The sequence below is a fragment of the Anguilla rostrata genome, chromosome 7 (assembly GCF_018555375.3).
Source record: "Anguilla rostrata isolate EN2019 chromosome 7, ASM1855537v3, whole genome shotgun sequence".
Classification (NCBI taxonomy): Eukaryota; Metazoa; Chordata; class Actinopteri; order Anguilliformes; family Anguillidae; genus Anguilla; species Anguilla rostrata.
In genome coordinates, this window is record NC_057939.1 from 53,409,938 (window position 1) to 53,437,421 (window position 27,484).

At 41.2% G+C, this 27,484-nt stretch overlaps 1 protein-coding gene across 10 annotated transcripts in view; it reads right to left on the bottom strand.

Moving 5' to 3' along the window:
- Positions 1–27,227, bottom strand: part of si:dkey-237h12.3 (teneurin-3) — a 335,946-nt gene extending 308,719 nt beyond the window's left edge. For 6 of the 10 annotated variants that reach the window (XM_064345148.1, XM_064345156.1, XM_064345154.1 and 3 more), the window contains exons 1-2: positions 26,440–27,161; positions 15,645–15,720 (exon numbers count right to left, since the gene is read on the bottom strand). The gene's annotated coding sequence lies outside the window, so the exon portion shown is untranslated. The other 4 variants (XM_064345158.1, XM_064345157.1, XM_064345155.1 and 1 more) reach the window with 2 other exon arrangements.
- Positions 27,228–27,484: the final 257 nt, after the last annotated feature.

Sequence of the window (27,484 nt, forward strand, 5' to 3'; positions counted from 1 at the left end):
ATTAAAGGATTAGAGCTGGAACAGTGTACCAATTGCAACCATAATTCCACTGTTGAGAAAGCTTTTCTTTTTCTCTGGCTTAGCAGAGGCACAGAGGAAAGCTTTCTCTCGACAGCACGGATTCCGGCTCTTTCTAGGTCTCGCATTTGTCAGAGAGGCTGATCGTGTGTCACGAGGACTCTTTCCGCATAGAATTTCACTGGCACGTCTGATCTACACTTTTCCCGCCTGACTACGAGATGAACATCTTTAAGACAAGTCGCGAAGGGGAAATTAGCATTACAAGGAGGGATTCAAGGGGTATAGAAATAGGACTTATAGCCTGATGTCAAACAAAAATGCAGATCAGGCACGTCAGATCAGTTTGAAATTTTTGCATCTCAAAAGTTTTTAGTTTAAGTAATTAGAAAAGCAATTAAAAACAATGACTATATTCACGTAAGTAATTTGAGGATGTACACGATTGGATGCGGTAAATTACTACTCCGGTGATAATTCATCAGGCTCAGTTGTAAGTTCACTCGATAAAAGGATAGGGTATCTTCAGAAGGGTGCTTCTGATGTAGCCAGCATTCGCCATGACACCAGCACACCGGCGATTTCTAAAACTTCTTCAGAAGTTGTTAGCGTTTCATTAGCCATGCGGCCGCAGCGCAGTCCCGGGGTCAGGGGCGACCGGTCGGGGGGACGGATTTGCCTGAGCGCGGACCTCCTGGGAAGATCAGTAGCCTTCCGCTGCATAATCCAGATCCAAGCGGGGTCTGAGCGGAGGCGTGCAGCTCAGCAGACCGTCGGGGGTGGGGGGGGGGGTGTTTGCATGCCAAAGTCACCTTGAAGGACAGCGGGACAAGGGTGGTTTAATCCGGGAGGGGTGGGGGGTGGTGGGGGGAGGAGGAGGGTCACACACTCGACTGCGCTCTCTTGCACCCAATGCCGTCCTGATTGGCCGGGTGGAAAGGTTCAGTGGCCTGTAGAGGACGAGGGGGCACGCAGACAGGAGCACATTTACACTCTGACAGGATGTGCTATCGACAAACTCCATAATTAGGAGCCAACACCATTATATCGCTGTGCCCAGCAACCTTATATTAAGGGTTCTGAAATATCAATATAATGATGTGAGAAATGAAAGATGAGATATTTTTTATACTATGCATACTAAACTACTATATAACAGTATGTTATTGCTTCTTCACTGACTGCACTAACTTTACAAACTTCACTAACACACAGTTTATGCAACAAATACAGTGCTGATCAGGATTTTGTTTATTTTAGATAGATCAACTAAACTAGGGTTATAGTTCTGCACTGCGCAGAGGAAAGAGGAAACTGCTGCAGAACTGTTCTGTTTGGTCTGGAGAATGTACACGGCCTCTACAAATTCCCACCTGGGGTGTCCTTTTCAAAGGCAGCCGATCAAATATCCGAGCGACTCTCCAAAACCGCAACATGGCCGCCGCGCCGCCGCTGCCGCAGTCTCCAGTTAGAGAGGGGGCTCGTGGCCGGGATTAAATAAAACAAAAACTCTATCTGGAGTGGCACTGAGGAATAAAAAAATAAAATAAAAAAGACAGAGAACGAGAAGCAGGACGAGGTTCGCGGGGAAGAGTCGCAGTTCCCGCTGGACAATAAAAGCATCTGAGAGAGTAGCAGAGCTCTCTGGTACAGACGGGGTAGGGCTCCACTGAAGAAAAAAAAACACATTTCCAGGGTCATCTGTTTCTTGTACGGATGAGTTATTTTTCACAATGAGGTAAGTAACCAATGTCTAGTATCAATCCAGGGAGCAAAATGGAAATCAATCACAGAGATCTACAGAGAGCAAATACTCGACTAAGGCGCAGTATATTACAGCTGTGACCTCTGTTCAGTGTACCAGCGGCTCGTTTCACCCTCAACTCTGAACAAAGAAAGTTTTTTTTTTTTTTTTTTTTTCAGCTCAATACACGATGTTTCATTCATGTCACTGGCTGGGGCCCGGGGTCTCCCCTGAAAGAGAGATTTCTATCTCACCTGGATAAATAAAAGATAAATAAATAAAAAATGAATCATTGTCTTCATAATTCCATATAATAAATTGGGGGGAAAAAGGGAGCTAGTGTGGAAAAGTTCAGACACTGGAGCGAGGAGCTATAAGGTATGGACAGAGTAAAGGACAGTCTTAGGTCTCAATAACAGTGCGCATGTCTTAGCTGGATAAGGACCCCCATTTGCAACCCTATGTGAGGAAAATCATACAGCTGTGCACTGTGGTCCTATAAAAGACAATAAGCCTGTTTGTATCATCTGTGCAAACCTTTGAGAAATTTGCAGCAAGGAGGTTATTCATGAGGTCATTGCAGAAAATAAATTCTGATCAACATTAGCATGGTTTGATTTCAATAACCAGCCGCTACGTCGCTGCAATTCATACTCTTATTTCCTTTTCTTGCAAAAAAAAAAAAAAAAAAATGTGAAAGGGCGCTTCTGTCATTTTCAGGCCGCGACGGGAACATGGAAGTCAGATTCCATTGGGGACCTTCATCCCACAGGGCGTTTCGTATTTGTGTCATTTCTTAGCACATGCTAGTCGCTAATGCCACCGCTAGCGGAGGACGCAGGACGCTGCGCTCACGCCTGTGCCCCTCCTCTGTTCAGACAGAGAGTGATGATGCGCTGCTCGTGCAAGCCTTTGTCCCGACAGTTTACGGGGCCAATCGCATTAGTCGCACTCTCCGTCTTCGGCGGCCAGTGAAAGGAGACTCGCTTGAGTGGCCCGATGTACGGGCCCCTCGAGACCCATACAAATTTAATGTCCATGTAATGCACGATAAATAACCGTCCCTAAGTCCTCTCTGTGCGGCTTCAGAGAGGCCCTCGTCTGCGTGAGAGGGAATGCATTTGACCAATCGGTGTCAGTGCCGCCGCCCGCCGCCGTCCTGGCGTAAGTGGACTGCGAGGCGCGTTCTGACGCAACTTCCTGTTTGTTTATTCACAACTCGCTCCCCCTTCCGCGATTAACACCTGGGATTTTTGTTTTCCCCCGCAAAGTGTCCAGGAACGAACAAGGACAGAGGCACGGTGTGCGGTGAGACTCGCCACAAGACGGCGGGAAGCAAAAAAAAGACGAGAGCTTTGATAAGAAAAAAGCGGCATGGTTTGAAAGGGGAGTGAATTTGAGGGGAAGAGGGTCCAGCTTTTGCAGCAGAAGAGGTAAAGGGGAAATACCACTGGTGTCAGTGGATGAGCGTGCGGCTGCTGGACGGTTAGAAGGGATCGTGGAGTGTTCAGAGACTGGGTTCTGGAAGTACTGGCCCCCGGAACAGCTTTCAGCCATAGCCCAATATATTCACGTCAAAGCAAAACAACCACAGTCCCGCAAAAACTGCACGCGTACACAGATGACGACTGATCAAACAGGACAATACTTTCATCATTGGATGCTTACTCATGTGAAAACATCAAATCTCTTCATGTAGAAATGCTTAATTCTAAAGTTTATATCAAGGAATGTTTTAGCATTGATATTGTAAATGTAAGAGATTTATAAATGATTACTTTTAAGAACTTTTGGTTTATGACAACCTTTTGAGACACAGTCGTATGCCCATAAAATGTTTTTCTCTCCTTCTGTTCAAAGCAGCCCCTTCTGAAGCTGCACTGTGGTCCATATAAGTTCAGTGCTGAGCTTTCTCGGCGCCAACTGTTGAGTAATTTGGGGACTGTGCACTCGCCCCAGGGTATGTTAAAGTGTCCCCAGCCAAGCCGGGCGACTGTCAACTCCAGCAAACCCAGTCGTCTGGGTTAATGGACCCAGGCAGTATAAACGCTCTGAAGCGCGACTCCTCCTCACCTACCCAAGCAGTGTTTCACAGAGAGAGCAGCGCAGAAATGTCAGCTTGCGCTTGGACGCTTGGGTAGCGGGCTCTCTCCGGAGAATCCATTTTCTGCTGTCACGTCGGCGCTGCACTTCTGGGTCCCTTCGTGCCAAGCGAGCACCAGCGAGTCTGGAGTCTGGAGTTTGCAGTCTCAGGTACTTTACCTTTCTCCACACGGGAGTTTGGCCAGGGAAACGCAACAGGGGATGGGAATTTTAGCGGGTGAATATATTTTTACATTCACAATCTTTCGTGTTCATTTCTTCCGGTGTTTTCGAATAGAATAGATACAGTAACATGTTCACTTAAAATATTATGGTTTCTTTTTTCTTTTAAGTCACAATAAAATGTTTCAAAGCTTATCACAGAAATGAATTTCAGCATGATTGTCCTTCCAGTAACTTTTTAAATGGATGATAGTGACACCCCCCCTTTAGTAACTTACAGATAAATATTGCCAAAGATGAGACCATTTCGAAACAGTAGATAATTGAGTTTGCAAAATAAATGCTGTCGTGGCCTGCATAAAATAATCCCTCTTATCAGAACGACCAATTAAACACTCGACAAAACATTAAAACTCAAATATTCAGCTGTATAAATGCCTTTTAAAATCAAAATATTCTCAAGTGTCAGATATTATAAAACTAATGCAGCACAAAAAAAATACTGAGAACGAATGCTTACCGACACACAAAAATAAAGTTGACTACCTATTAAAAATCCCTTATACCATTGCCAGCACTTCCACTGAGCCCACACATTATTACACGCTCCCCAGCTGTCATTTCACAATGGCCACGAGTTGGCGGAGACTGCAAGAGGTCAGCCGACCTGCTGCTGCTGCGGCAAATTCCAGCAATATGACTCCGGATCTGCCATCACAGCGCAGCATTATTTCACATCTACAGGAATATGGCCACCTCTCACTGCGGTGTACAAAGCCACACCTCTGACACCATTATGACAGAGGAGCAGAGAGATGGTTTCCATAGTAATAATAACTGTGTGACCTCACAGTAGCGCTGAAATAAAGGTTCTCCATTCCGCCGACGCCACGGTGGACCTAATATATCCATATGAGCCGGGGACTTCTGTCAGGTAAGACTGCACGCTGGGGTTGGTCACACTCACTCAGAGTTTATGGGATTCACAGCCTGTTTTAAGCCTGTCACTGCCTTCCCTGCCCATACTGGGTTAACATTACAAACAGCCCCATACTAATGCTGCAAGACAAAGCCACCAAACCTCCTCATTCTGCCATCCAACCATCCACCTATACCCGCTTATCCAAGAGCAGGGTCGTGGGGGTGCAGGAGCCTATCCCAGCATGCACTGGGTGAGAGGCACCCTGGACACGGCCCACAAATGATTCACTCACAGACTCATACCTATGGGAAATTTAGAGTTTCCATTTAGCCTAACCTGCGTGCCTTTGGACTGTGGGAGAAAACCGGAGCACCTGGAGGAAACCCACGCGGACACGGGGAGAACAAGCAAACTCCACACAGAGAGGCCCAGGCCCACGGCACCACTGTGCTCCACACTCTGCCATTGGCTACACAATGCAGACCCATGTCTGCACCTGCTCACAACTGTAGTGTGCACTGCTTTCCAGAAGAGGGAGTGGATGACTGCTGAGAACTATAATCTAGAATCCAGAATCCATCTATAGGTTGCGCCTAACAAAGCTTTGTCCATAAGGAACACTTTTTTTTGATCTCGGTTAATTTTTTTTTTCATTTATGGCTAATTACGACACACTTGAGTAATATGGATCAGTTTACACATGGACACAGGATTTTTGAAACGTACTGTGGGATTTCCAGATTCAGAAACCGAAGAGTAATAAGCAAAAAATTAGAAAAATCTGAGAAATGCTTTCATTATGCTTTTCCGTTTTTTAAGATGTATTCATGGAATTTGCCTGTTACTGAACTAAAAAAAAAAAAAAAAAAAAAAAACCATTCTGATTACACTGCCCATTCAGTCTTTCCTAGAATGTTTTGTTTAACTGTGTCCACTTCTAATCTACAGTGGGTGTTAAAGCACAACTCATTCATTTTTTATTAATGTCAGTTCTGTTGGTCTTTTGCGGGATGTGACCAATTGGAAACAAAACATAGAGCCAATTTCATGGCTGAAAGTGTGGTCATAGCTGATCAATGAGCAGCCCGTGGTGCCTACAGTAGGTACATGGTAGGGCATGTTCTAACACAGAGGAGTTAATCATATTGCAGCACAACATGCGAGACACAGAGACTCAATTCTGCAAGTAACAATATATACTTCAATGTAGAGTGCAATAGGCACTGGGCCCTGTACATACAACAAACCACACAGCCATGACACTAGCTGTACTGCCTTATTTTTAGTTGTGGTTGGGTAATGGTACGTGAACAGTTTTTGTTGGGGGCTCCAGAATCACGAGGACACTAATTGCCAACACAGGTTATTTAAAAAGGTGAAGTTTTGCAAGTAGAACCACACAGCACTCGCACCCGCAGCCCACGGTGAGTGGCCAGCCAAATTTTTTTTGCACCATGCCCCTGGAACAGAACCCTCATTTTGGCTCCGGTTTCCCGCAGCCACGTTGGTTTTGACTGCGTGTCCGAACCCCCTCGTCGGGGTCCCAGACCCCGGGTGCAAACTGCGAGTCCGCGCCATTCCGTTCCGTCAAAGCCGCATCGTCATCTCCGCGGATTTATTTAATCGCTCGATTCCGTAGCGGTGCCGTGGCGGGGTAATTGATATTAATGCTCGTTCGATGATGCAGGAGCCTAATACTAAAAGCCACCTACCGCAATCACCAGCCTCAAGGATTAAAACATGATGCAAAGTTAAGTGGTCTGTAACTCTGCTTCTCCCTAGATGGTATTTTCCCTTCCCGCTTCTCCCTATGAATGCTGCTCTTTTATCTAATTGCATTTTCTGTAACTGATTAATGGATACACGTACTTGTATTGCCTTCACTGTATAACTGCCCCAGAAAAATCGATCTATGAATATAATGCATTTATCTTCTGTACATGCCTATTACTTTCGGCTTGATTAAAATAGCAAAGGAATAGGGGGTTTGGTTTGAATTTAGATCATCTCTGATTACTAGAAGTGCCCACTAAGAGGTTCTGATTTTCATTACCGTTTCGTTAATTTGATTTCATTTGGATTAAACGGTAAGCATGGAACCCCCCTTGCCTTCTTAGCCGATCCACTGATTCTTTTCCACAAGACAAAATCACACACAGAGCAACACCTGGGGATCAGCATAGTGCACCAATAAAATCTAAAATTTTATTTACCTCATTATTTATTTATGAAGTAAATTTATATATGCATTTTTTTTATTTGTATATCTATTTGTATTGCATTCGTGCTCATTGTTGTAACGTTCTCTGCCAGTTCAAGGGAGAACATACGTCTAAAGTCGAGGCCAGCAAAGTTCCGATTTTATACCGCATTTGATACAATCCACACATTAAAACCAAGTCTTAACAGGAGTGGCCACCCCATAAGCGAAAAGTATAAGAATAGAGCCAGTAAAGGTTCATTCTAATGCATGACTTGCCACTTCATTGGAAGCCTTTTCAAAGTATTTCGAAAACTTTTTTTTACTTGCACAACAATTCCTTCTTAATTGATCTTAATTGATTGTCAAATCCAAGCTAAGCATATTATTTGCTGCTGTCAATGCATATTCCTGCATTAACTGTTTATTAACATTCTACAATTTCAAGACAATCTATAATCACTCAAGTTAATTAGCCTGACTACTTAAGATGTCCATGGATTCAATCCACAGCATATTCACACCATTAGATCATCACACAGAAATCAGTGTTTCATATAATTTGAACCAGAGTGCAAATGAATTAATTAGAGTAATTAAACATGTCTTGCAGAGTGATGACAGGGTATTAACTGTCCAGATAAGCATTGTTCAATGGCCATTGCTGAAATAGTAAAGGATGAACTTCATTTTATTTGTCATCTGGTTTAATGGGAGAATCAATTGCTGCTGAAATACTACAATAAATTATAATTATTATGCTTTAATGTACGCATGGACGTGAATAGAAAATACTAGGTGATTGGCTGATGATCAGATGTAGCCCAAAGTCTAAACACCAACAAGGTTTCACTACACAGCAGTGATGTGGTGTAGTGAAATTTACACTTAAACTTTATCCTGGAGTTGCCTGCTTTGATAATTCCATTAATGCTGTGGTGTTTGTGACCACTTCCTGGTCTCGTTGAAAGACATTGCTCACTAGCTCCAGTGTGGTTAGCACCAGTGTAGGTGTTTCAGCCACGCATTTCAATGTAAGTCAATGGTAACAGTATGGTCAAAATTGGAGCCAGAGACTGCACAGTAGTACAATATGGCAGCGCCCATGAACTACACTTCCCAGGCTTCAAAACGCTTTTTCACCAAGCCCATGGAGAGTCAGTGGGTGACGTCAGAATCACTTGGTCCATGTTTTTTTTTCTTCTACAGTCTATGTTTCAGAACCATTAGCATCTGGCTACTGTATATGCAATAATGGGGCAAGCCTAAGTACCATCAATGAGAATAATTAGTGAACTACCCGCATCGCAGCAGTTTGTGGCTTTACAGGAAGAATGCTAATATTCCTATCACACTCACACACACACACACACACACACACACACACAAAGGCCAAGAGACAGCTTTAAATCCGATAGCAGGCGAGGGGGTCTTTGGGGGTCAAAATAATTTTTGTTTAAGAAACCGCATTAGCAAAAGAGGTTGCTTTTCCTCATTATCCCCGTTCTCCCAGGAGGGCACTGGACGGCTTACTCATCTCATCTCCTCTCATTTCCCCTCTGCCTGGTGGCGACTACCACCCAGAGCCGTGCGAGTAAAAGCAGAAATAACGTCAGTTTCAGACATAAAGGCATCTCAGCATGCTGTAATATTGGACTCCGGAGACTCCCCCAGGCTGTGCATATTTAACATGGCAGATTAATCACTTTGCCCTCTTTAATTTAGCAACATTAGCATTCTGAAATGGAGCCAAAAAAATGCCACGATGAACACACCACACGCACGCTCACGAGTGGAAATGGCATTCTGCAACACTTTTTCTTATGTTCTTTTTTTTTAATTTTTTTTTTTTTAAGGCATGCGTCTCTGAAAGCACCTCGAGGTTCAGCTCACGGTGACTGAGCTCATTTGAATATTCATCAGTATCGGAGTTGTGAAAATGCACTCGGTTCCTAAGAGCCCAAATGAGACAGGCTTTCTGCTTGTAATTTACCTCCCTCTCTCTTTCTTCCAACACGGAGGGAAAATGAAATCTAGTACGCAAAAGCTGGAAATCTAGGGTGGAAATCGATGTTGAGGGATGTTCTGACATAATTGGACTTCAGTCGGTACAACTCATGTATTTATATTAAATATACTAATGAATATGCATAAGTATTTATTTTTGCTTTGGCAATGGATCTGCTCTAAGGCACTTCTGTGCATGCACCAGCGTGCACTAGCCTATTAAACAGGGAGCGTGATACATCTCCCCCCACTAAACGGTAGATATATCAAAGCCCCCCCCACCCCCCCTCCTCCCAGCCAGTACCCAGAAGCAGATCCAATCAACAGGTGGAAGCAGGGGTGATGGAGGGCAAGCTCAATTCTGTAAGCAGCAGCCAGCGAAGCATGCAAAGAGCAGCACAGACTAAGAGCAGCATAAGAGAGGTCTGCCTATTGGTTTAAAAAAGTGCTCCATAAGTGATGCGTGCATGTGATAGGCTGAGTATGAGAACACGTAATGATGTGTGAATGTGATTGGTTGAGTACGAGAACATGGAGTTGAACTAGAATTTCCCGACCAAACTTTCTAACCATATTGCTTATGGTATACTTAACTTACTTGTTAACCCCAATATACCATAGACTATAGTAGCGCAGATTTTATCCCAGTGTAGCCTGGCTATGTCCTAATTGGCTAGCAAAGTTTCACTTTTCAAGCAAATGTGGCCGGTTTTCACCTGAACACCTTGAACGCATTTCACTGACTTTTCACCAAAAAAAAGTTTACTGGGAAGTGTCCAGGCAACAACCCCCAACCTGACTCTGTCAACTCGCCTCTCCTAATCATCCCCTCCTGCAGATAAATGGGCTCAATAATTCCCTCTCCAACATGGCTGATGACAGATGATGGCAAAATGGCCGCCATGTGTCACGCAAATGGCTTGTCATGGCATCCAACAGCCCAATTTAGGTTTACATGTATACTTATATTTGTTTCAAGGGAGTCATTGGGTTCTCCCTCTGCTTGCAATGCTAGTATAACAATCAGGTTGAATCCAGACAGACCTGTCTACACTGGTACTTTTCCAAGAAATCAAAACAACATTAATGTACGAAAAATCCACTCAACCAATTATATCTCTCAGGTTTACTATAAAACATTTTTCAGTAAAAAAAAAAAAAAGTAATTTAAAACCTCAGTAGGACTTTAATTTCAGTTTTAAATAAAAAAATTGTATTTTCAATCTTATTTTTTTAAGCTTCAGTATGTGTCTTAATTGAAGTCAGTACCTTGAAAAACAACCATGCAGGCTGCAATTTCATTACCGCGATCGTACAGTAGTGCAAGCTAGCAAGTTCAAGTCGTGAGCAGGAACAGAGCAGAAGTGGTGCACACAGAGATTAGAATTACATCCACTCCAGAAGCCAATTGCCTGCCGGAATGGACGGGTTGGGAAATTCAATTAACCTGGCGTGTAATGGCCTTGGGACGGGGAAGGCCGCAATCCCAAATCAAAAGAATTTACTTGCATTGATATTTACCGCCGTTGTGACAGGAAATACGCTCAAGCCAATTACCCGTTAACTACACGCGGGACTTGGACTTGCCTTTATGTACTAATTTCGTTTATGAACAGTAACCCAGGGGAGCCTGAGGGGGAGCTGGATTTTCAGTGGAAATCCAGTGGGCTCTGTTTGGATGGAGTCATGTGACTGCTTCTTATGACTAACCACGGCAATCAATCACAATTTAATTATTAACAACTGACTTATTACAAACATCCCATGATTCGAATGGGCATGGAATAAAGACGCTGAACACAAATACTTTCAGTTATTTCTCCTTTCATTCATAAGCGGGCCTCCCGCCATCTTTTTTCAAGCATCACACTGATGATTTTATTACTTCCAAAATATTAATTCTGTGTGTGATTGAATTGTACAAAGTAATTTCTTCAGGTGAGACGTTACATTCAGATATATTATATTATATTATAATATGATTCTTGGATAACATTTAATTATAATACCACTTGAATTAACACCTATAGTTCCCTTTCACAAGATTTCTCAAAAAGTTCACTTTCACAAAAGTTCTCTTACGTGCAGAATCTTCATTTTAAACTCACACTGCATTTTAACCATTATCTTTCCGTGGATCTTTTTTAATGTGTTAATTGGGAAGTCATTATTTGGCTGGGTAATTAGCTGTTTAAAATAACCACTTAATACACTGGTTTATTCTCTTTTTTTTGGATGCAACTGGGCTGCCAAAAAATCAGACAAAATGAGGCCACAGTTAAGAGGACTGAATTTACTCCTCAGCGTTCAAACACTCTCCATTAAGTCACTCAGCAAACAAACAATGAATCTTTAAAAGTATCCCAGTGCTAGGCTGCAATTTGGTTATATTCCCTCACCCAAAATATCCAGGGCAATCAAAGGAGCACCCATGTTCAGCCTATCAGAACCTTTCCACAAATGGTTTGAGCAGCGCCATAAGAAACATAACCCCCGCAGGTAGAGTGTGAAATCCTAGTTTTTCCGGGAAATTCCAGTCTAATGAGAGACATAGATTCCTGGGCCAATGCCTGGTTTTCCCTCAGAGAGCACAATTCTCCAGAGGTTTTAGGACAACCGGTCTAAATCACAGAAATGATGCGGGAGCCTATCCCAGCATGCATTGGGTGAGAGGCAGGAATATGCACCCCGGACAGGTCGCCAATCATACCTACACACTACACACGGCTCACACATTCACACCTACAGGCAATTTAGGGTCTCCAATTAGCCTACTGAATGTTTCAGGCTTTGGGAGAAAACTGGAGGACCCGGTGGGGTCCACAAATAAATAAACAAATGCATCCGCAGGCTGCTTTGTGTAGGCTTTATTATCCACTGCATGTGGATTTAGAATTCATAAATGGTTAAAACGGTTAGAAATGTATTCAAAATGGTGTTAAATTCATAATCCTGGGCTAACGGCTCCTTGAAGCAAATTTATACCGTATGTAAAACTAAATGCTGTGACGTTAATTACTGGTCCCTAAGTCAAACACAGCAGAACTTATCATTTTTTAGTTTGTGGAAATTCAGTTGACGGCTATAGTGCCACCATTTGGCCACCAATTCAAGACTGCACAGACCAAAACATACAGTCATATTTTGATTGAGGTGATTTGAAATGTCTGCATGAAACTTTTTAATTTTTTTATTGTTGAGCTCTATAGCGCCACCATATTGTTGAAGTTGGCCTATTCTTTGTGATGACTTACATATTTTTTAAATAATTATTCTTTTGTTGATCCAAATGTAGATATTGGCAGTAACAAAACACTCCTATCTAATTATGTTTGTTGATTCAATGCCGATATTGATTTGAAACATAATACAGAATGCATAATGACATAAGATTATTGGATCTTCCTATAACAGTACTTTGTGGTACGTATAAACAGATTCCTTCATCTGTGGTCAGGAAAAAAAAAAAAACCAAGGTCCTCATGATCTTGGTTGTGCCTTTGCCATTTTTACCCTCCTCCTCCTAACTTACACTTTGAGGATGAAATAACCAGATCAAAGCAATAACCTACCAAGGACAGCTGTGGGCAAAGTCACAGCTGACACAAATCATGTTTCCCCCCGATGAACTCCCTGTTTCCGAGCATAGCACATACAACTCACTGAGGCAATATTTTACAAACCTTTGAAGTATGAGCTTACATGACATTTGAACATATTTTTCCAATATTTCAGGAATTATTTGTTTTTTTCTGAGGGGGGAGAAAAAATGTCTTTTGGGTTTTGACATAAGACATGCTGCTGAGTTAGCTCTTCCATCACCTCAAACCCTCCCGCTCACAATGAAAGGCATCAGTCACTGACATCATTGCAAAACATCAAGACAAAGACTCACTTAAGTGTAAATGCAAGAAATCTGACAAAAAAATTTTAATGCAACACTTTTAATTTTTATTATGTCCAATGACTACTGTGATCATATACGTGATGTTTCTTTCAGGAGGGAATAAGAATTGCAATGTTACACTGACTTATCGTAGCGCACTCTGTTGCTAATGCATTACATACAAAACACAAAGCTTGACACAAATACATACATATGCAGCAGAATTGCCATAATATGTGCATTTTACTTAATGGATTTCTCTCTTTCAACCTTGCCTATCTTCATGCATGTGTGTGAAAATCACAGACTGAAGGAATCCTGACCAAAAAAAGAAAACAACCCAGTAACCTGAGGGGGTTAATCAACAATTAAGGCACATAACTGTTTTATTGTTTTTGTCATGTGCTTCAATTGTTGAAGCAAGCTGCCTTTGTATCTTAGCATAATTAACCCTCCTGTTTCATTAATTTATTTATTTAGCATTTTGTTGCTCTTGTTAATTATTTGTGGCCATGAAAATATGTGTAACCCGCCTGCATAATTTTAATATAATTAATATAATTTACCAGTGGTCCGTGGCTTGGAAACCACAACAAAACCAATATTTACAGGTACACATTTACAAATATGTACCTGTAAATATTGTCCTGAGCAAGCAGCAAAATTGCGATAGTGTATAATCTATAAGCCTATTGCTTTCTGTTGCAACCTATTGCTTGGACTCTATAATGTAATTCAATCCTAGTCAGACTTACACAATCTTCAAGTCAGAAAAATAACCTTTCAGGAAACAGGATTGAGGCTGAACCCTTCTAAACAGCCGATCTTCACAGCCATTAACTGTGTCTGGGGCTTGCTTAATAGGGCTCAGATACTCTTTGAGTTTCCCTGGTCTTTTCATAGAGGGGAAAACACAAGATGATCAAGTACCCTGCAGAACAGCAAGCCCCCGTCTTTACTGCTTTCACCAAAGGCTGTGAGCGCAGCGATAAGCTTGGTGGAGTGTAATGAATATGGACACAGCTACAGGCACTGCAGCAATACTCACTGCCCTATGTGCCCTTTTAATTTAGCTAAGAAAAACAGACAGTGCTGATTATATAGTCGTTAAATACAGTTAACCTTGATAGAGTTTCTTTCAACACCAAAAACCTAGGTCACTACTTTGGCCTCTTGAATAAAAGCCTGAAACAAAAACACAGGTGTATGATTCACTAAATCATGTCTGATGCATAATGGCAGCAAAATACCATTGTGTGTCCTTAATACAGTATATATCCTCAAATGTATGCATTCCCGATGCTCAGGTGCTAAACCTCCCATAGACCTTCAGTAAGCTGGGGCCTGACAGCACATTTTGTTTCCAGAGTGTCGCGTCTTGCTTTGCGGTCACAATGTCAATGCAGCGGTTACCATGTTAGGTAGTGGGTCCTCGAAGCAAACGCTCAAATCATTTAACGATATTGACAGATTGATTTGATTTATTAGGCAAGTGCTGTGGAGGCCATGACTGGCTGGTGCATATTCTGCCCAAAATGTTGTGACCTACATCTCTTCTGGTTATGATTAAAAGGCTACAGAACACAGACACATACTGTAACTGGAGCAGATATGCAGCTCCTTCTGTCAGTATTACCATAATTCTCAATTCTCACATTACTCGTATGCAGACAAAAGCCTTTTTTTAAACTAAACGGCAACTACTGGTTTCAGTAGTCTGTTTAAAGTAGCTCTTACAGAGAATAATAGAGATCTAGTCAACCAACTGTTTGATTTTAAATAATGCAATTTTTAAAAAAACTTAATAAATGTCAAATTGACAGAACGCAGAACTGTGTTTTTTTTTTTTTGCGGAAATGTAAATGTGTACTATAACATTTACATTTATGGAAATGTAATATCATACTCTTCATACTGACAGAGAAGACACACAAAAGTTAATAAAGTGTAGGTTAATCACAAAGTGGTTCTGTTTTATGGAAATGTACGAGATCACATTACATAATTTGTTCAGTTTCACAAATGCAGTTGGTATACAGCAACTCACATAAAGGTGGTTGAATGCAGTTGCCATAGAAACGTGACACAAAAAAATCCTGCTGACTGGCTATTTTAATCCTGACTGATTTGATACATTAGGCATTCATGCACAACTTTTTACCCTTATTTTCATTCCTCAACCCCGTTCCTTCACTGAAGCATCTTTGGTTGACTGGCACATGTGAGAGAAGCATACTTAAAAATAAGGCTAAGTAAGCAATTTCATTTCATCAAAAGGATTTAAATTCTTCATCTTAATTTCTTAAAATGTCATGTCATTTCCAAAGTTACAAACATTTCAGGGACCCAGAAAGCTATTCCTGATATAGCCCCATCTTAGCTTAATGTATATTTTACAGCGATGCATGATTAAATTGTGGCTCAGTCCCTGCCTGCCTATCTCTTATCACAATGAAGATCAAACACATTTAGCAGCTCAAATAGCAATGAAGCAGGGCTGGGTGAATAAGCATGCTTAAAACTTAAAGTTGAGCACAATCTGTGCTGAACTTACTTCCTCCTCTCTCTTAATTTAGGTATGGTGTAAGGTGGCTCACTATACCTTGTCAGAAGTGGTGGGGTTGTGGAACGATTATGTAGAATATCTTGCTGACTGCTCAACAATCTTCTTGCCTTCCCTGCAAAAGAAAAATATGACATGTAGAAATTAAATGAAAAATCAGATTAAAAAAAAAAAAAGTAAAATAGCCTTTATATATATAATATATAAGCAACCAATGAAAAGAATAATAGGAGTAGGTGCAATAGGATCATGAAGTTTCACACTCTACAGTTATTGTAAGAGGAAAAAAATACATTTTTTTTCCATGTGGGTCTTCAAGAAAATACTGTGTGAATTCAGAAACAGAACAAAAAAAAAATCAGTTTAAAAAACTTCAGTTGAGAAAACCTAAAAAATACAGGTGTAACAAATCTATGTTTTATAAAATTTTTGATTTACCCAATTAACTATTATACAATCAACCAGTGTAAGAATATTGCCATCAGCAATAATAAATTAATAAATAAATAAATAAATAAAAGCTCAGTCATCTGGATAAGCATACGGTTTCCTTCTCTATAAACAGTTTATATCCCACTTTTTTTTTGGATACTTGGGAAGATACAGTAGCTCCATTTCCTGAGTCATTGGAATTCAGCCCAAACATGTGAGATAAAGCTCAGACTGATAGGATTCCAGCAACCTTCTGCACAGCAAATAAGCATCAATCATGCTACTGTGGGCCCACTCTCTAATAGAGGATAATCCCATCTCCACGAGACCCAGAGGCCCGCTCTAATCAAAGATTACCAGCCCAGCTGTTCAGACCATTATTACGCAGTTTAAAATGAGAAAGGGGGAAACTGAAACCAAAAAAAGTAAGAAAAAGTGAGATGGCTACTTTCCTTTAAATATTTTCCATTTAGCCCAATACATAATGTTCATATACTGTTAAAGAAAGAGCTGTCAGATACAAATTCTATCTTATGAATGGGCATGACTTTTATGCATGTTTTAACAACTGCTATACTTCTGTAACAGTCAAACCTAAACTTGGTGGTATCCATCAAAACGGATCCATTTTTTTCCCCCCCATATCTGGAACTTTTTAAAATGTACATTTAATGTGACGTGTCAAATGTATGAGTGACTAATACATGAAAGTACATGGCACTATCAAGTAACTGACAGATTAGTGCAGTTTAGTTAACATTAGCATAACTCCCTTCTCTTGAGATGTTGACACGCTGCAATTGGCTCCGTGGCCCGTGAACGACTGGCAACATCGTGGCGAAGCATTACACTGCGATTGCAGCAGCCGTTCCCCCCCCTGCGGTGGCGGGCGCCTGCGCTCCTGCCTCCTCGACATCCGGGACCGCACACCACTTCAGCCTCCAGGGGTGGAAAAACGAATCTATTCCCCTCCTCGGGGGAGAGGGGCTGGACGCGCGAAACATCTGAGGCTCGGAGAGAGAGGGCCTCGGAGGGATTTCGGGCAGCGTAGCGGTGGGCTCTCGGCGCGTTTGAGCCGGCAGCAGGGCGGTTATCGGCGGCGGGATATCAGAGATGACGGCTGAGGACAGGTAACCGCACCCCGCAGACACTTCTGAGAGCAGACTGCTTAAACGAGTCTGCATCTCCTTTAGGTTACGCCTGCTTGTGATCGTGGGAACTCATCGCCGACACCAAGTCCATAAGACATCAGCTCATATGTGCTATCATATTTGATAAGACACTCTTATTACAAATTATGATTGTGAAATTATCATATGAACACTTACATTGTTTTTGTGTTGGTGAAATTTTTGCACTGTGCATTTAGACAATATGACCAAAAGTATCTGGACACTCTTTGGTCTGTGGCTATTTTTCATGGTTTGGGCTGGGCCCCTTCCACGGAAGGCAAATCTTAATGCTACAGCATACAGTCACATTCTAGACAGTTATGTGCTTTCCCAACAGTTTAGGGAAGGTCCACTGTTTCAGCATGATAATGGTTTTGTCAAGAACAGTGTGGAAGAACTTGAATGGCCAGCACAGAGCCCTGACCTCAACCCCATCCAACACCTTTGATATCACCATTCTAGGAAGGTGAAGTAGTTAATTTATATGTACGTTTGGTCTCTCTCTCATTCTCTCTCTCTCTCACACACACACACACACACATAATGTGACATAACATTAGCCAATATGATATGATATACAATAGACCATTTACTGATACAAGGAACATGACTGAATATCATTATTTCCACAATTGAAGTTTCTCAGCCATTTATTTAAAGGATATAATGCTGCCAATGTGTTTAAAACAATTATAGACTTTTTTGTCATACTCCACTGGGAAATTAATTGGTTTAATTATCACTTGCTATTTCCAGGATGCTGATAGCGCAACGTATTTGGATAGTTATATTTTTATTTATTCCATTTTAGAGTCACTTGTCTCTTTTTAATAAGTGAATACACCATCCCAGATGTGACTTGTTTACCACAAATCAAGCTGTATTTTTAAAAGCCCTGTACCCAAACTCAATGTTGTGTAGAAACAGCCATATTTCACACCGTTACATCAGGTACATTTCGCTTGGCTTCGCTGACACGCTTGAACTTGCTACCCCAGGAGTCAGTGTTATATTTATATCAGGACATACAAGTATATTGGGCCTCATTCACAAAACCTGCATACAATCACATTTGTACACTGTGCGTAGGAACGTTTCTACAAACATCTCAGCATTCATCACTTTTTTTTTTTCTTATCTCTATATTAAGGAAATGCTGATAATAAACCTGGGAGGCAGGGTGGTGCAGTGGGTAGCACTGTTGCCTCACAGCGAATTTGCATGTTCTCCCCGTGTCCACGTGGGTTTCCTCCGGGTACTCCGGTTTCCTCCCACAGTCCAAAAACAGGCAGGTTAATTGGAGAGTCTAAATTGCCCCAAGGAATAAGTCTGTGAGTGAATGGTGTGTGTGGCCTGCGATGGACTGGCAAACTGTCCAGGGTGTGTTCCTGCCTCTCACCCAATGCATGCTGGGATAGGCTCCAGCACCTCCCGCGACCCTGACCAGGAATAAACAAGTATGGATGGATGGCTGATAATAAACCCAATTAAGGTCTGATTCAATTTTAAGTTACCTCAAAAAAGTATAAATATTCCGCAGTTTGCTAGCATTTGCTACGCGTTGAGGTCAAAGGTGGTGTGATAACATACTGTATCTGCTGAAGTGATGTAATGTTTAAAGCTTGTAAGTGAATCTTCACTTTTCACTTTTAATGTGAGGACTGGGAGAGAGGATACTAATATGCAAGACACAGTTAAGAGAAAGAAGTGAGATTACCGACGGATTATTCAGATAATTAGCAGACTTTTTAATCAAGAAAGACAAATGAAAAAGATTTGCACCAATGATCAGTTTAAAGGCAACTTTAATGATTGTTCCCTTCTGTATACCTTAGAAGCTTATATTCTATGAACACAGAGGAAAGTTTTTACCCCCGTGTTTCCAGTCAACGTTTTGTCTACATCTGTTTTCTAACACTGCCATTTCCTGGCCCCGTAGCCAAGCTATTCTGATAAATGAGAACGTATTCTCAGTTAACTAACCCTTGTCTTATGGTTAAATTAATTAATCAAAATATAAATTCCTGCCAGGTTCAGATTTCCTGGTCCTTCAAACCATCTGAAATACAACTCCACTGCACATACTCTGTTTTAACTTCCCTTGTACAAATACATTCTGAATATTTCATGTGATTTTCCCCAGTTTTGCAATAACAGTAAAATGAAATAAAAGAAATGAAGCATACTCTCAGTGCACCTTGTTCAAGTCACTTTGAAATCAAGTGAAATCAAGTAAGAAATGGTTAAAGCAGAAATGCACTCCCAGTTTCCAAGTGTATTACAGAAGTAAAATTGGACAAGACCAGGAGTAAATGATACATGACTTCGGGAGCAGACTTTCCCTGGCTCAAAGTTTACTGCCAATGTTCAAAAGAACAAAATAGGGAGTCCAAAAAAAATGGGCAATCACAGGAGCCAAACATGGTGGAGAGATGTTGATAAAGGTTGGTGTAAAGAAGATGGAAAAACATACTCTGGGATTACCTATCAGTGCTTTCTGGGGAAAGGTTATTTCACCCAGATAAGGTTAAGGAAGCAGTGAGCTTCGGAAAAAGGAATGGAGAAAGAAGAATCACGGATATTCTAACCAGTCTTCTCTTGCAGTCTTTGATATCGATTGCATATTTTATCTGATTATGTGCCCTGGCCAGAGAGCGATTCTCAGAGAGGTATGGAAAGATCAGGCATAGGCATCACGATTTTTTGTATAACTACAGTTATTTTCAATCGCACGCACGCACGCACGCACGCACGCACGCACGCACGCACGCACGCACGCACGCACACACACACACACACACCACAGCCATGTGTGAAACCCCCACCCCCAAAAATCTGATTCAACAATATTCATTTATTAAATCACCAAATTCATTAAAAAAAAGTTTGAGAGTTGGGTTTTCAATATGCCTGTTTTATGTCGACTGTCATGCTAGCTTTTGCCTTAGGAATCGTTGTAGAAACCAAGCGGTCAGTAATCGGTACATAAAAGGACCGCTTCCAAAATAGACAATCACGGTGCAGTTTAATGATGCTGGTAACAAGGCTTGGACCACACCCCCTTATTGTCTGCTCAAATAGCAGGGCTCGGAATGACGCACACTGTTACGTCCCCAGCCTCTGCTTGCCTGGGTGGTGCAGGTGGGGGTAATACCCAATTGTTTAATTGCCTCCACCTGCCTGTGGCCCAATATAAGCCCTGTCATACGAAGCTGGGGAGATTCTTCTCTCAGGTTTCTTTTGTGTGTGGCTCGTGGTTTGATTTGTGGTTTTGGGTTCGTGGTTTTTGTGAAGACCGTTTTGTTTGAACTTTGTGGGTTTTTCCTTTGTTTTAGTTTGTTATTTATTCTAATAAATGTCTGGGTTTGTGTTTTTAAATCAGTTTTTGGATGATTTTTTTGTACTTTGGACCCTGCGAGCCGGCCGTAACAACACAAATGCTGTGGTGTAATGATGTAGCACAACCAAACACAGATTATATCATTTACCCAGAGATGGTCACAAACATTTATCATCTGCTTATGTGATTACTCAGCAGTTTTATTACACGTTGGTTCTTTAATGAGCCCGGAAATATAATATTTCTTGACATACTGCTATCTTGCTGAAAAATTACACAAAATGCAAAATGATCATTGTTATACACTTGCATTCGCTGCACATTGTTCTCTAGGAAAAATGAAACATTAATAACCACCGCGGCTTTGAAACTAACACAGTTATAAGCACAGATGAGGACCGTGAAAGTTGATGCCGCAGAATAAACGACGGCTTTCCAAAAGCACGCAAATTATTAAAATGGAATTATGTGCAGATTTAAAAACAATCTATCTCAGGTAGCATTTTTCCCAGTTTCAGTTCGACTTCTGCAACATTAATATCCCGTTTATGGCAAGAGCACGGGAGCAGCGCAATGGTGTGTTGCTGAACAAATGGCGTCTCAGTTGGCTTAGCTATTTTAGAATCAGCTATAAAATGCATACTTTTTTAAACAATGAAAAAAACCATTTATTTCATTTATGGGGCCAAGCACTGCAGGGCAGCCGATTTGTATGGCATTTTATTCTTTCTGCTTGAAGAGAGGCGGCTAAATTGTGAGTTCACAACTAAGAAAGCAACACTACTTTCATTTCTTAAGCAGCACACTCTCTCCGTGGGGAGGTTACATCTGTAAAACACTGATCATAATAGTTTGAACAGTGTGCTATATTGTTATGACTCTGACACATATCGGTATGCTGCAGCTAACAATATATGAAGTAAAATGATCATATATAACAGTACTAGTCTTTTTTTCTAAAATTCAAATTAATTAATCCAACCAGGCACAGTACAGCAATATGAAGCGTACCACACAAATGCACAGTTTATATCCCGGTGTCTTTGACTCCAACACTAATAAGTTTACCTTGAAATCTCATCAGAATCTTTAATCCTTCAATTTATACCTTTTTTTGCTCCTCAATTTTTAATTGCCGAATCGAATTGCCTCTCTGCTCAGCCAAAGAGTGGACGGGCATGCATGGAATGCCTTTTTACTGTAATAGTTGCAATTATATGGGCATTAGAGGGGATACAGGGATTAGCAAGGAGGGTATTACCAATTGACCCCCCCCCTTTCTGGTGCCCTTGACTTACATTGTATGATACCATTTGTAATAAACATTTACAATAAGCTCAGGTTATGTTTCTGTGATTTGCAAATGAGCATTTTGTACATTTGTCTGGTGGGGCATTTGATTATAGACTGCATGAAGTCTAATAATACCTTTGGAACAGTATTTTTAATATCCCCATTGCAGCCTCTGGTAATCAGAAATGGGTCATTATACATGCTTGTATGGACAAGCATTTTTTTTTTTTTGTTAAGTGCTCTCTTAACAGCAAAAAGAATACACCACAATAATGTGACACCTTCATAAAAAAGGCCATCATTTTAATATTCACACAAACATTTCTTAAAACGTCCAGGTAAATAAAGAACATCCTGCATCCTTCAGGTAACAACAGTAGCAAATAGTTTTAATTGTATCAAATTGTACACGTAAATATCTTTTTTTTTGTGTAGCTTAATATTTCATGGAGGGATTTAATTTGTGTTGCCAGTCAGTGGTTGGGCCACTTTGTTTAAAATGGATTCCATGTAATTACATTGCCCAGAACATCACTTAGCAGAGGCCACAATATTTGAAAACAGAATCCCGCAGTTTTTCCCCAAGCAAGAATTCCTGCTCGGCTATATCAACAATTTCAGAAAGTTCCAAAAACAAAATGGCACGTGTATTTCAGATTCAAAGCAACCCCTTCGTTTGCATTATCCGCCATTATTCAAATCGAATTTGGGCACAGGCCGTTCCCTGTCGCCGGTTACCATCACAGAACTCTGAGGAGCAGCGTACGCCGCCCCGCCGCCTCCTGTCTGTTTCCCCGTCAGGTGTTTTCCATCACCCGAACGTCTTTATCTGCTTAAGAGAGGCAAAGTGCCCTCAGAAATCAAACAGAACTGCCAAAGCCATCAGTCACTCCACTGAGGAAATATTTAAGCCTTGTCATTACTACCCCCACCCCCCATGAGATTTCTGTCAGACTGCAATCTCGAGCTAAAGCTGAATTACAGCCTAAGATATCACTTCCAACTGATGCCAATGGGACCATACATTTTAAAGGCCAAAGTTTGCATTCCATCCCAAAGAGCGGTTGGGGCGGGGGCATGGGGGGTGTGGCAGTCAAAACTAATAGGATGCAATCACACACAGCTAGCATACACTGCCTCATTCCAAAAAATGTGTTAATTCTTGTATTATATACAGTATAGAATACCCCAAACAGAGCATGCAAAGGTTGCTCTTTGTGCTTCCTCTCCCTCTACTGATGTTTATTCAATTCATCCAATTAAGTCTATTTTAAAGCAAGCGCCCAATTCTTAGTTTTAGTCAACGCCCCAGGGGGTGAGGGGTTGCTCGACTGTCCCCAAGTGAACTGGCATACAGAATGAGAAACACTGATTAAAAAGTTTGGTGTGAGCACCTTATCCTGGCAAATGGCACCTTAGAATAGCCGCAGGATAACAACACAAACCTCCAAAGTTACATTACAGCATGTCATTTTTTTTGTTGTTGTTGCATATTTTAACATTGAAATCTAAACATATGTTCGCCATTAAAGGATCTGAGTTTTGTGCACTGGTCATTGCGATTGACACCAACATTGTTCTTCTTGTAGGTGACTATGCCTAAGAACCAGGGTTCAACAGACCCATGGTACTCTTGACTGCAAGAATTAGAGGGGAACTTACCACTCAGATGAAGAAAGTAAAAACCAGATTCCAAACTAATAAGAGTTCAGTTCCTGTTCCAGGATTGGAAATTGGAATTGCTTACACCTCTTTAGATATCTGCTATCAGTTAGACAACTAAATAGCTAGCGAGCAATTTACTGTAATCCTTACTAGGTAGTTACCCTCATCAGACGTAGATTGTGCGTATAACTGCCACGACAAATGACGCATTTCCTCCCCCCAATGTGTCACAAAATCCATTGCATCTGCAGGGTCATTGCACTGTAAAATGTTCAGTTTATTCAACTCTAATAGAGCTTAATTTGGACCACGTGTAACCTGTAAGTGTTGATTCAACATCGAACATTTTACTCTCTGAATTCTTGATCATAACATGGTCACACAAAATGAAAACAGTCTCTTCCAAGGTTCCAGCACTCTCCTTCTTGCTCCCTTCATTGATAGTCCAATATCTGAAGCCTTAAAATGGCAGCATTGGGAATTTCAACTGCCTTATTGTTCAAAATAATAAATAATACATAGATATACGTCTTTATAGCCCACAAACCTCCTCTGATTCATTTTTTAATAATCCATACCATAGTTGGCCAGATCTACCCAAGCCCCTAAGATCATGTTTCTAAACAGAATGTGCGTGCAAGGCTAATCCTCAATTAACATTGGCCTTTTCGATTTAAAATAACAATAATGAACTTCAGAAGCCTTCAGGGAGATGAAATGCCAGAATTAATGATAACCCTTTAACACTTACTATTAGCCTTACTTTGTGTTAGAACAGCAGCGCAATTCTCACTAAATGAATATGGGTTGAAGCTCAGATAATTACACTCCAGAAAGTTCTAATAAATTTTAAAGTTAATTTCTATACTTTTAGGCAGAAGAGAAATATTTTGACATGCCCTCAAGTGTGAAAGTATGCAAATAGTACATTTTTATTATCATTATCTATCTATCTAATGAAAATCTTAACCACCATTCCCCTGTGAAAAGATGTGTTTGCGTTGTTAATTCTATCCTTCTCAAATCCTGCGATACATTCAAAATACCACAATGTTAAAAATATCACCGAATGCAATGCAATGCAACACTGAATGTTAAATCACAACAACTTATTATAGTGTGGATAACATTTATCAAATTTGATTGAGCAGTAGATTCATTCCGGTCATATTTCCATATTTACATTTAGCCTTTTTTTAATTTTTTTATTTATTTCAGGCATACTGATCAGACGTAGTACACGGGGAACCTCAATAATCATTCAGAGTAAAAGATGATGTTCACAAATATCACCCAGGGATTGAGCACCCACTTAACACTTTTGATACTGAATTAAAGTTTAGAACGCAGCTACACAGAAATACGTTTAATTTCCCAGAAGTGTTTTATCGCTGAAACATTCACGGTTTAGTGTGGGACGGGAGAACATGAGGCTGATTCCCTTTCAGGTGAGCTGCAGCAAAATAATTACCTAGTAAGAGTCATTTAACCATTTCAGGTGTGCAACCATTTTAAAACGTGTTACTATTTCTGCAGCTGCAGCTATTTAAATAACTCAAATACTTGCCAAAGGTCACTTTCATCCCATAAAGTGTATCCATCAACTTTTTTTTAATCACTTATGATAATGTACGTGGATTTCTGGAGATGCCCATAATATAACTGTGAAAGAACATAACACATATTCACAAAATACGGTTGTTCAATATTGTATGGCCGAAAAAGTTACAATACATTATGGTTCATCCTACTGCTTCTGTCACATGCCCAAGACACAACACTACCCCTGCATCACATCTGTTTCACAGATGATGGGGGTGTGTGTGGGGGGGGGGGGGGGGGAGGGGGGTATGCTTTGGATCATGATCAGTTCCTTTCTTTCTCCAATCAATCAATCAATCAAACTTCATTTATAAAGCACATTTCCGACAGCAGGTGCAACTCAATGTGCACTCTTTCCTCTTTCCATCACTTTGGTCCAGATTAATACTTGTTCCATCTGTCCGTAAGACTCTACAGTTCTCTATTACCCAACAGTTTCTTAATGTATTTACTAGCAAACTCAAACCTGGCTGTTCTGTTCTTGAGGCTTACCAGTGGTTTGCATCTTGCAGTGGTCCCTGTGAGGTTATGCTGGTGTAGTCTTCGCTATATTGTAGTCTTTGACACACCTATGCCTACATCCTGGAGTGGTCTTGATCTATTTGTATCGCTAGTGAATATTACATGTTCAATGTAACTATTAAAATACAACCTAAACTTTTCAAGGAGCTGCACAGCACGTTTTAATGCACTCCGAACCTTAATGGAGATATGAGCAGCATTGCCTGCATACAGGACACTACAGTAAAAGCTGAGACGACTACACAGCCCCCAGAAATGCGTCCCGCAAGTACCGTTACCACAAATGCACGGTTATCTTATTGCCATTTCTCGCCTCTCTGTCATCGACTGTGAAAGCACGTTCCCAGTTCGACGAATGGTAGTCACCAATCAAACATCAACAGGTTACACAGGCAATGTTACTTCAGGCAGATTTACGGTGCGTGTCAGCACATCTTCAGTTACACTGTCTACAGGTAGGCTATACTGCCGCGCGCTTGTTACCAGTCGTCGCGGATATTCCTACCAATAACCAATACGGCGCAAGTTGAAGCAATGACAGTCTGTACTGTATCACTCCCAAATCAACAAAAATCCAAATAAACAAACTAAGAACACGGGGTAGGCTATTGTTATTATGTTAATTAACATTAACCAGTGCATGTATGAAATGCTGAACTAGCCTAAAAGTTAATGAAAAGTTGCGAATATCCATCAAATGCGGATAGTACACATTGGATGTTGTGCATTGCGTTCCAATGATATGGCTTCAGGCCTCGTTATAAACATTGCACGTAAAAATATATATATATATTTTTAAAATACGTACCTCTCAGGGAAACAGTGCCTTGTTCCTCGGGACAGCGGTATTTTGCTTCGCAGAGTGTAGTACGAATGCTATAGCTTACTGCAGGCTACTCTTATGGAAAGTTGTTCTGGAGCGAAGACGGGTGCGCTCTGTCACTGCTAGCCTACTGCCTGTCTGGCAGCGCCTTTCTCCCTCGAAGAACGTGTATATCTGAAGCCTGTCAAAATACATGTGAGTGGGTCCCTCGTCTAATGCCTTCCACGAAGTAACCGTGACAGCATCCCTGGATCTTTGACAAAACTCGCTGATACTGTGTCCTGGAAGCTGGTTAAGTTGGAAGATAAAATAGGTTTTCCCCCAGCTGTTAAGACGTAGTATGGCTGAAGAGCTGCCTCTGTCAGAGGAGAATGGGATGTGATGTGAATACGGACTTCAGTCTGGCAATAACTGAGTGCACAACATTGCTCTGTGTCATTGTAGGCAACCTGTATCTCTCTCTCCGTTGAGCGTATTTCCTTAACCCCTCAATATTGCAAACGGGCTCACGTGGCAAGTTAACGCTCGAAATACCGAACAGACTAAAGCCCAAGAACGTCGGCGCTCGCGCTGAACTACAAAGCGTGTTTGTGAATGCGGCAACATAATTACGAGAATAAACGCAATCCTAAGCACGAAACAATAAGTATTAACTCAGAGGCTATGACTTGCATATAAGCCCTCGCATGGTGGGACGGATCTGCGTTAATTAATTCACCTGTGCTCAAACAATTGTTTCAGGATACGCAGTCACATGTAGTACACGCAAGCTCACATAATTGGCCTATATGCCATTCAACAGCTTGATGTCTTATTGAGCTGTTAATTAGTAGAGTCAGGTGTGCCAAATTAGGGTTGAAATGAAAACCTGCAGGATAGTGGATCTCCCGGAACAGGATTGGTTACCACTGCTTTACAGGCTTAAGAATCGGTTTTGTGTGTGTTTCTATTTTGTGAGTTCCGTGCCATTCATGTCTGGATGCTTGTTTGTGCATGCGTGCACATTTGTGCACACATTTGGGTGTGTACG